At 42.9% G+C, this 11,068-nt stretch overlaps 1 non-coding gene across 1 annotated transcript; it reads right to left on the bottom strand.

Moving 5' to 3' along the window:
• Positions 1-10,412: 10,412 nt before the first annotated feature.
• Trnae-uuc (transfer RNA glutamic acid (anticodon UUC)) lies at positions 10,413-10,484 on the bottom strand. Its single transcript has one exon. It is a non-coding gene; the product is annotated as a tRNA-Glu (tRNA).
• Positions 10,485-11,068: the final 584 nt, after the last annotated feature.

Raw genomic sequence — 11,068 nt, 5'->3', positions numbered from 1 at the left:
CAGCATGTGGATACTACTCGATCCAGTAGGACTGCATGTGGATGCTACTCGATGTTACCAGGCTACCAGTGAAGACCAAATCCGTGCCATTCGCAGCGTACGGGCGCTGCGAATGGCACGGATTTGGCCTTCACTGGTAGCCTGGTAATATCGAGTCCCAGGTCTTTCTCTGCCTCTGTGGTGGATAGTGGAGTGTTTCCCATGTGGTATTGGTATGCTGGATATCCCTTCACTGGTAGCCAGGTAACATCGAGTCCCAGGTCTTTCTCTGCCTCTGTGGTGGATAGTGGAGTGTTTCCCATGTGGTATTGGTATGCTGGATTTCCCCTCCCACGGTGCATGACTTTACATTTTTCTTCATTGAGTTGTAGCAGACACTTTTTGTTCCATCTGTGTAGCTTGGTGATGTCTTCTTGTAGGAAATCCGCAGTCAAGGGGTTAAGCCATTCGGTTATAGTGAAACCAAACTGTCGAGTCCGTTTTGGCGTTGGCTCCCGCGGGTCCAAGTCTCCCCTCTGCTCTGCCACACAGTCCCAACACCTATTTCTACCTCTCATATGTTACCTATAGCTTACATATGAGAGGAAGAGACAGGTGTTGGGACTGTGGCAGAGCAGAGGGGAGGAAATGACCCGCGGGAGCCTACGCCAGACCGGTCTCGACAAATTTGGAAGACTATAGCATCAACTGGCGGGACGAGAAAACCCTGGTCCTCCTCAACGCCTCGCCCGCACATTGAACACTCAGCCACCTCAAGGAAAAAACAATAAAGCAAAACGAATGTACGTCCCAGTTTTATAAGAAAGTGTTGAAAATAGGAGCGCGTGTAATGTCAAACCGTGCTGGATATCGGAAATTATGTTCTTATCCCCCAGAAAAGTTGATAAATTTGTTCCAGATTATTTTCTTAGGGATAATGTCCATAAGTGATCTCAAACTTTTGGGTTTGTCGTTGATCGTTACATTTTTATCCACTTGCATGTAATTCGAGTTTACGTGCCGAGAAAGAGGAGGAGGCGGAAAAGGAAGATGAGGAGGAGAGTTGGTGATTATATAACCACCCCCTGAGTTCGATAACCAAAATCATGACTCAAATTCTCTACCCTTTCGATCCTTACACATCCGCATTTTTTTCCTTACAGTAAATGAGACGGCTCAAGGGCAACAAAAAGAGTGCAGAGAAAAAAAAAAAGCCCGCTACTCACCGCTCCCATAAGACAAAAGTACAGTGGCCAAAAGAGAGGTCAATTTCGGGTGGTGTCTTGAGGCTTCGTAGAGGTTATGGGTATTTTCACCGATAGTTTCATGAGCCTAGTGATAGTTTGACGAGGCTTCTGCAGCATGAACGTGAAAAAAAACACTCAAGAGAACCCGACTAATCTCTCTTGTTGCCTTTGGAAATACTGGTTGTGAGGGCAGAAAGAAAGAAAGAACGAAAGAAAGAAAGAAGAAAAAAGGAAAGAAATAAAGAAGAAAGGGAGAAGAAAGAAGGAAAGAAAGAAAGATATAAGAAAGAACGAATTAAGAAAGAAAGATACAAAGAAAAAAAGAATAAAGAAAGAAAGGCAGAAAGGAAGAAAGAAAGAAAGTGGAAATGTGGACAAGCTGGTAACAAGAAACCAAAAATAGATTCTCTCTCTCTCTCTCTCTCTCTCTCTCTCTCTCTCTCTCTCTCTCTCTCGCTTATGACATCAACACCTGCTTATTTCATTTGGTGCAGGTGGAGGGGAGAGAAGTAATATTTGGGAGGAACACACACACACACACACACACACACACACACACACACACACACACACACACACACACACACACACACACACGAATAGCTGACACGTGTAGGGGTGTGTGGAGGGAGTGAGGCGAAAAGTAGAAGAAAAAAAAAAGAGGTTATTGGAGGTGTGATGGAAGGGATAAAGTAAGGGGCGTGAAAGAGTAAACAAGTAGGATAAACAGAGGAAAAAATTGAGAAATCTGAAGATGTAAGAATTATTAAAACATTACCGTAAGAATAATGTGATATGCGAAAAATATAATAAAAATAGAAAAGTGTAAATTGTAAGAAAATGTGAAATGTAGGAAAAGACACGAAAACCCCAAAGAGGGAAGGAGGCAAAATGTGGAAAGTTAAAGACGAAAGGAGAAGAATGAGTGAGGAGGAGAAGGAAGAAGATTGAGGAAGCTGAAACAGAAAACAACTAGAAACGAAGAGATGGAATAGAGACAGAGGGAAGAAAGTAGAAGGGATAGATGGGGGGGAGAATGCAGAAGAAAGGATGAATAAGAAGATACAAGAAATAAAAAAAATCAAATCAAATGTAGTTGCCATGTCGTTGTCAGTATCCTGGAGGGAGGGAGGGAGTCGAGGGAGGTGGAGAAGGGAGGAAGGGAGGGGGGAAGTGAGAGAGGTGGAGGGAGGAGGGGGAGGGGAGACACTCAAAGACGTTTCACTGATCAATACCAAACCTTTTTCCTCCGTTCGTTATCTCTCTCTCTCTCTCTCTCTCTCTCTCTCTCTCTCTCTCTCTCTCTCTCTCTCTCTCTCTCTCTCTCTCTCTCTCTCTCTCTCTCGTTCATTTATTTATTTTTATACATTTTCATCTACCATTTAACTAACCTTTAATTATTCACGCACACACGTACACATGGCAGGCAAGCAAGCACATAGATAGGGAGACAGGTATCACACACACACACACACACACACACACACACACACACACACACACACACACACACACACACACAATTTTTTATTCTTTTTTTCTTTTTTTTTTTTTTATATTTTTTAAGTACCTGGAAGTAGTGGTGGGGTGGAGAAGGTGTGGTGGAACTGCGTGGTGGAACGTCTAGGAGGGAAGTGCTTCAAAAATCACAAAGGAAAGACAAAAAGAACAAGGAAGAGGATAAAGTGGTCCAGGAAACGGTGGTCAAAAATAAACCTGTTTATACCTGTTACGTTTCGTGCTAAATGAGATACAGAGATACAGAGAAAAAAAAAAAAAAAATGGCTAATGCCTAGCCAGCGTGGGAGGGGGCTGGAGTGTAGGGGGGAGTACTGATAAGGGAGCAGATGATGTAATGAGCGATGATGTAAGGCGAGGGGCGCGAGCAGGCAGGCAGGAGGAGACAGGTAAGGTGTTAGCAGTGTGCAGTGTGAGGGGATTTGAGACGGTATGAAAAGTTTTGTGATAGGAATAAAATATAAAAAAAATGTGCTTGATGAAGATGATGATGTTGAAGATGATGACTAGTTTATTTCACAAGCACATCAATAAATTCACAAACTATTCTCTTATTTTTCTTTCTCTTTCTCCTCTTTTAACCCACTCAGCCTTTTCCCTCTCTTTTTCTTCTTCTTCCTCCCCCTCCTCCCACGTCTTCGCCTCCTTCAGCTACTCAGGCTGTGTATTGTTACTACATTAGGGAGTCATTCTAATTTTACCTACTCTCTCTATCTCATCCTTTTCCTCTTCCGACTTCTCCTCCTCCTCCACTCCTTCTCCGCTTCATTCTCTTAAAACGATCATTTTTTTCTCGTTTTTCTTCTCACAAAATAGCAAATCAAAACATAATCATGAGTGTTTGCTTATCCATATTACTTTGTTTCCTTCCTTTTTTCCCCCTCTTCTTTTTTTGTTATTTTCATACTTCTAGAGATAACCACATATTTATAGTATATATTTACTTCATCATTATTATTATTATTATTATTATTATTATTATTATTATTATTATTATTATTATTATTATTATATAAAAAATGATAATAAAAACAATTACTATTATTAATATTATTACTATCATTATTGCTATATTCAAGTTAATATTATATGGTAATTATTACTATTACTATTATTATTACTATTATTATTAGTATTTGTATTTTTATAGTCATTATTACTATGATGATCTTAGTCAATTACTGATCATTACAGCAACAATTATCTATGTTCGTTACAAATGCCCCCACTAAAATAAATGAAGTATTTTATCACTATCTCCAAAAGTATTATGTACAAGCACTGTCACTGTAACGACCACCATGACAGTAACCAAACATACGTACATACACGTATATAATAGCACACACACATGCTGCTCTGTTGTGTTGTTCAGCGCGGGCAATGAGATCAGCTCCGTGACGCTTCGCAACACCTGGGTCATCACCCCTACCACCGCTGCCCCGAGAGTGCGACTGGTAAACAAGGTGGGCCCTACCCCCCAACACACGTCTCTCTCTCTCTCTCTCTCTCTCTCTCTCTCTCTCTCTCTCTCTCTCTCTCTCTCTCTCTCTCTCTCTCTCTCACACACACACACACACAGTCATCTAACAAATTAACTAAGTATTACCTCCTTTTTCCCTCCTTCGAAGCCTCCCTCCTTTTCTTTCCTCCACAAGTCCAAGTCCCTGCCCACACTCATTTCCTTGCACCTACTACTCTACTTTCCAGCCTCAGAGCCTCCTAACTTTGCCAACTACTTTAAACTTTTACTTTTTCCTCGTCTTTCCCAACCTACATCTACCGACTCTCCAAAATTTTGATCACTTCTTTTCCGCGTCACTGTTCTTTTTTTTCTTTTTTTTTCTTTCCCAGCCTACATCTACTGTCTCTCTCCCAAATAGCTAACACTCCTTTTTCACGCCACTTTTTTTTTCCTCTTCTTTCCAAACCTAAATCTACCGTCTCTCTCCCTAATTGCTAACACTTCTTTTTCAGGTACTTTTTTTCTTTCATTCCTCTTTTCTCCCAGCCTATATCTACCATCCCTCTCTTCTTTTCATTGTTTTTTTTATTCTTCTTCTTTCCAAATCTACATCTACCGTCTCTCTCCCTAATGGCTAACACTTCTTTTTCAGGTACTTTTTTTCTTTCATTCCTCTTTTCTCCCAGCCTATATCTACCATCCCTCTCTTCTTTTTCATTGTTTTTTATTCCTCTTCTTTCCCAACCTACATCGACCAGTACTCTCCCAAATATTTATAACTCTTTCCACGTCCTTTTCTTCTCATGTTTGATTTTGAATGCCCTTTCTGCTTTCCCTAACCTCCTTCACATCGTTCTTTCTTTATTCCCTCCTTCATATTTCGATACTAAGAACTCACAGAAGCAAATATTAAACTCTCGGTAGGAATTACTCTCTCTCTCTCTCTCTCTCTCTCTCTCTCTCTCTCTCTCTCTCTCTCTCTCTCTCTCTCTCTCTCTCTCTCTCCGTCACAAATACGCAACAAGTATGAGCGCATCGTCTTGCTGGAATACAAACTCGTTCCTTCCATACAGCAACGCCCCGCACCTGACCCTCTTGTTAGTTATATAACTTCGTGACGTCCGACAGGTGGATAAATTGAAAAAGGTGTGTGTGTGTGTGTGTTGGGGGGGGGGGGGGGTTAAATCTTGTGACCTCTTTCCTTCAATACAATATTTTTCACACGTAACGCAGCTGAGTAATTCACAGGTGCAACTGAACTGATAAAAGAGAGAGAGAGAGAGAGAGAGAGAGAGAGAGAGAGAGAGAGAGAGAGAGAGAGAGAGAGAGAGAGAGAGAGAGAGAGAGAGAGAGAGAGAGAGAGAGAGAGAGAGAGAGAGAGAGAGAGAGAGAGAGAGAGAGAGAGAGACAGACACACAGACACAGAGACGCACAGATAGACAGACAGACACAGTAAAGGAATCGAAATCTCTTTCCTACTAGTATATTACCCCAACAACCTTCATGACAACCCTTCTCTTGTAAACACCTTTCCTGACCCCTGAGTGTAACCTCGGGGGAGTTCAGTGATTCCTCGGAACACTACACCTTAAAATAACCTCAAGCACAGTTCAGGAATGCTCCACACCAGACGGACCTAACTAACAATTGGAAAGCCGAGACCCTGAAAATGTTACCCCAGACCACGAGAATAACCCAACGTAAACACCGGACGCCTTATTTCTCTGCTTTTGGCGACAGTTTGTGGGAAAAGAAAGGAGACTTCATATGTGTGGACTGTCTGTCGACTTGTGGTGATGGACTTGTCTCATAGCCCAGTATTATAAGACACTTTCGCTTCTCACATCAACTATATTTCTAAAGGTCAAAGAAGGGATCAATCGGGTTCTAATGAGGAGGGGTCACACTACCATGCACGGGGTCATAAAACTGCTAATAGAAATGCCCTCAACTCAAACGAAAGACTTGTCAAATATGTGAACTTGGGCCACGAAATGTTTTAAAATACGTCTCATTGTGTCCTCTTGTGTCCCGGCTCGGCGTGTGTCTGTGTATGCCCCGCGTCAACATGAAGGTCGCTTATCAACACCGTTCCCTGTCCGAGTGTGAAGACTGGACATTCAGGTAAACTTCCTCGCCCTGCAGGCTGATTTTTCCATACCTATAGCTCTTGGATGGATGGATCTTTCTTGTTTTTATTATTTTACGGCAAGGGAAGCAGACAGAGACTCAACTAAACAAAAACAAAAATACCGTAAGCAGATAAGACCATCCATCATCCATCTTGCAACTGTGTTTTATTTCATTTCGTATTTTTTTACAGACTTGAAATTGGTACACCTAAGTAATTACGGTGTAGGATAATAATTAGAGTGATCTGATTTCAAGACCAATAACTGTATGAAATGATTTGTTAATGGCAAGCTGTCGTCATTAAAAGGAGACTCGCTTTTCTGGTTTTTTCCAAATAAAAAAGATAAACGGGGAGCATATGCAAGCCGATTAGCGCTCCGTCCATTCAGATAATTATATTTCACGTGTTCTTATCAGTGTAATAGAGAAAAAACAAAGCAGCTTATTATTTAATCGGTACTAAAGGAAAAATAACTCTTATAGATGCATTCATACACCCACCCACCCACCCACACACACACACACACACACACACACACACACACACACGGCTGATACCTTACAATGCTCTTTCAAACTAAATTAAATTCCGTGAGTAAGACGGAATTGTTGCTTTTGGACACGATTCACTGGGACTTTTCTGTGTGTGTGTGTGTGTGTGTGTGTGTATGTGTGTGTGTGTGTGTGGGTGGGGGCCTAGGTATGTGTGGATGTGGATGAGCGCGCGCGTGTGTGTGTGTGTGTGTGTGGGTGTGGGTGTGTGTGGGTGGGGGCCTAGGTATGTGTGGAGGTGGATGAGCGCGCGCGTGTGTGTGTGTGTGTGTGTGTGTGTGTGTGTGTGTGTCTAGAGAGAGAGAGAGAGAGAGAGAGAGAGAGAGAGAGAGAGACTATTTATGGCACGTAATTAGTTGGTGAAGAAACAAAATTAAGCGACTTAATTTTCGGAAGAACAAAAAATATCCCTTCCCTATTTTCAGCTCCTCCTCCTCCTCCTCATTTATTCCCCTAATTAACTAGATTAACTGGCAAATGCGAAAATCTCACACCTCCACTATAGCCTCTCTCTCTCTCTCTCTCTCTCTCTCTCTCTCTCTCTCTCTCTCTGGCCATCTCCACGTGTGTCTCAAGAGGGTAGGGAGGGAGATACGGGGAGGAAAGGGGGGGGGGGGGGTGGGGGCGGAAAGATGACGAGAGGGGAGGAAAGGGGGGAGTGGAGGAGGAAAGGGGGGAGAGGGGGAGGAAAGATGGAGAGAGGGGAGGAAAGAAGTAGGATGTGTAATCAAAGAGAGGGGGCAACATTTGTACCCTTATTAAAGAGGGGCTGGAGGAGGAGGAGGAGGAGGAGGAGGAGGGGGAAGGAGGGGGCGCGACGGCTCTTGGCGACAGAAGTGGAGGAGAAAAGCGTGTTGCCAGGTGGAGATGAAGTCCCTCCTCCTCCTCCTCCTCCTCCTCCTTCCTCTCCCTTCCTCTCCCTTTTTTCCCCTACTCCCCCGCCCTTGACTTTCAATATTCCCCCTTCTCTCTTTCCTCTCCTCCCTCCCTCTTCGCTTCTAAGCCTCTTCCAAATTATTACATCACTCTTTTTTCTCCCCCTCACGTCTCCCCCCCCCCCCCTCTTCAACATTCAGGTTCAAGGTTGTCTCCCTCTCTTACTCTCCCTTTTCTCTCCCTTCCTTGTGTTTCATTCCTCCCTTCCATCCCTTTCACTTTCCGCTCATTATAAAGTGGAGATGCAAAATAGGAGATGGAGGAGGAGGAAGAAGAAGAAGAAGAAGAAAATGATGATGATGAAGAAGAAGAAGAAAAAGAGAGAAGAAAATGGTGATGATGATGATGATGATGATGAAGAAGAAGAAGAAGAAAAAGAAGCACAAAAAGAATGTAAAAGAAGATCGGAAAAAAATATATAAAAAAATCCGGGAACAAAGAAGGGAACAAGGAGGAAGAGGCAAAGGAGACCACTAAAAAGAGGAAGAAGAAGAAGAAGAAGAAGAAAAAATGAACAGCAATAACCAGAAATGAAAAGGAGGAGTGGGCGGTAGCGGCGGCGGAGGCGGAGGAGGAGAAGGAGAATGAACAAAAGAAGAAAAGAAATGGAGGAGGAGGAAGAGGAGGAGGAGGAGGAGGAGAAGGAGGGAAATGAACACAAGAAGAGAAAAGAAATGAAGAGAAAAAAAAAAAAGGAGCCGGATGCGGTACAGAAGGAAAAGGATCATAATTAGAAAAGAAAAGAGGAGAAAAAAGGAGACGGTAAAAAATGGAGAGGAAGACGAACATAGGAGAAAGGAGAAGAGACGAGGAGGAGAGGAGAAGAGAAAAAGAAGAGGAGAAGGAGCTGGTTGAGGAGAGCGGCACCTCTTGTTGATGTAATACCCACAAGCTTACCAAAGCCCCCGCGGCATAGCACGAGGCACGTATTTGTGGTGGGAGAGGAGGAGGGAGGGGGAGGCTTGCTGACGTCAGGAGGGAAGGAAAGAAAAGAAGCAAAAGAATAGGAGGAAGAAAGATCGGAAGAATAGATGAGGGTGGAAGGAGAGGAGGAAGGGGGTGAGGGAGCGAAGGATGAGGGATGATGGAAGGAAGGAAGGAAGAATAGAATGAAGAAGAGATAGGAGGAAGAGAAAAAAGGGAGGGAGGGAGGAAAAAGGGAAGGAAGGAAGGAAGGAAGAAGAGGAAGAATAGAAGGAAGAAAAGATATGGGGAAGAGCAAAAAAGGGAGGGAGGGAGAGAAGAAGGGAGGAAGGAAGGAGGGAGGGAGGAAAAAGGGAAGGGAAAAATGAAGAAGAAAATGAAGCAAAGATAGAAAGAAGGGAGAAAAGACGGGAAGGAAGAAGGGAGGGAGGAGGAGGAGAATGGAAGGGACGAAGGAAGGAAGGACGGGAAGGAAAGAGAAGAGGGAGAGGGACAAAGGAAGAAAGAAAAGAGACCAAAAGGAAGCAAAGATAGAGAAAAAAAAGTAGAAGGAAGAAAAAAAAAGGAAGAGGGGAAAAGAAGGAAAGGAAATAAAGAAGGAAGGAAGGAAGAGCAGAATGTAGCATTGATAAAAGGTGAAGGAAGAGAAGAAAGAGAGGGAGGGAAGAGAAAACGGGAGAGGAAGAGAGGAAGGAGGGGAGGAAAGGAGGAAAGGAGGGAAAAGAGGAAGAAATAGAGCAAAACGGAAAAACAGAATGAAGCAGAGAGAGAGAGAGAGAGAGAGAGAGAGAGAGAGAGAGAGAGAGAGAGAGAGAGAGAAATGAAGTAAGAAAAGAATAAGAAAATAAGGTTGTTTTCCTCATTTTCTTTCCTGTACTAAATCTCCCTCAATCTTAACCAATCAATCTTTATATAATCCTCCAGCACATTCATTTTATCGCTTGTTATATTTCTTTTCCCACTCAATTTTCCCTTCCAACCCAACTCACCCTCCCTCCCTCCCTCCCTCCCCTCTCTCCCTCCAGAAGGTAAGCTCAGACTCATAGGTATCAGCAGGTAAGTCCAGGTAGGCACGAGAAGGCAGGCAGAGGATGCAGAGGGATTGATGTGCAGAGAGAGTGAGACAGAGGGAGGTAAGAAGGAGGGGGGATGCATGGGGTAAGAGAGAACAAAGAGATATATGAGTAAGGTCAGGTGTGAGAGAGAGAGAGAGAGAGAGAGAGAGAGAGAGAGAGAGAGAGAGAGAGAGAGAGAGAGAGAGAGAGAGAGAGAGAGAGAGAGAGAGAGAGAGAGAGAGAGAGAGACCAACACCGATAAACAGACAGACAGATAGATAGACAGACAGACAGACAAACAGACACAAACGAAGACAGAGACGGAGACAGAGAAAGAAACAGAGATAGAAACAGAGATAGAGATAGATAGATAGTGAGACAGAAAGGAGAGAGAGACAGATAGATAAACCAAAGGATGAACTGCCCTATAACAGACACACACACACACACACACAAACACACCTAACAGCCCAAACACACATAACACACAGACCCACAAACATACATTTAAAATTTACATACATTTACAGCTTACAAAATCATAAGTTTCCTTCATTATACACAAAACTACGAATTCCATCCAAAGAAAAGGAAAAAAAATTATTCCCATGCCGGGAATCGAACCCGGGCCTCCTGGGTGAAAGCCAGGTATCCTAGCCACTAGACCACATGGGAGTGATAAAGACTGGCGCATATTCGTTTAAGTGTTTACCTGAATGCGTGGGAGGGTATACTATGTTAATCGATTGTTACTGTTGTTGTTGTTAGTGTCGCTGTTGTTGATAATGATGATGATGATGTTGGAGATGATTATAACGATGATGATATTGAAGATGATGATGATAACGTTGAAAATGAGGAGGAGGAGGAGGAGGAAGACGATTTTGGGGAGGAGAATGACGATCATGAAGATAATGAGCACATCATTGACAATATCATCACTACCAAAAGCAAAAATAACAGCAATAATAATAACAACCACAACAGAAAAATAATAAAAGGAAACGAAGAAGAGAACTCAACAATTAAAGAAGAAGAAGAAGAAGAAGAAGAAGAAGAAGAAGAAGAAGAAGAAGAAGAAGAAGAAGAAGGAGGAGGAGGAGGAGGAGAAGAAGAAGAAGAAGAAGAAGAAGAAGAAGAAGAAGGAGGAGGAGGAGGAGGGGCAAAAGATGAAAATGATGAAGAGGAAGAAAATAAAGAAGAGGAAGAGGAAAGAAAATGAGAAGGAGGAGGAGGAGAAGGAGACAAAGAAGAAAAAC

This window comes from Eriocheir sinensis, chromosome 10 (assembly GCF_024679095.1).
Source record: "Eriocheir sinensis breed Jianghai 21 chromosome 10, ASM2467909v1, whole genome shotgun sequence".
In the NCBI taxonomy this organism is placed as follows: Eukaryota; Metazoa; Arthropoda; class Malacostraca; order Decapoda; family Varunidae; genus Eriocheir; species Eriocheir sinensis.
This window is presented reverse-complemented; position numbering and strand designations above follow the sequence as displayed.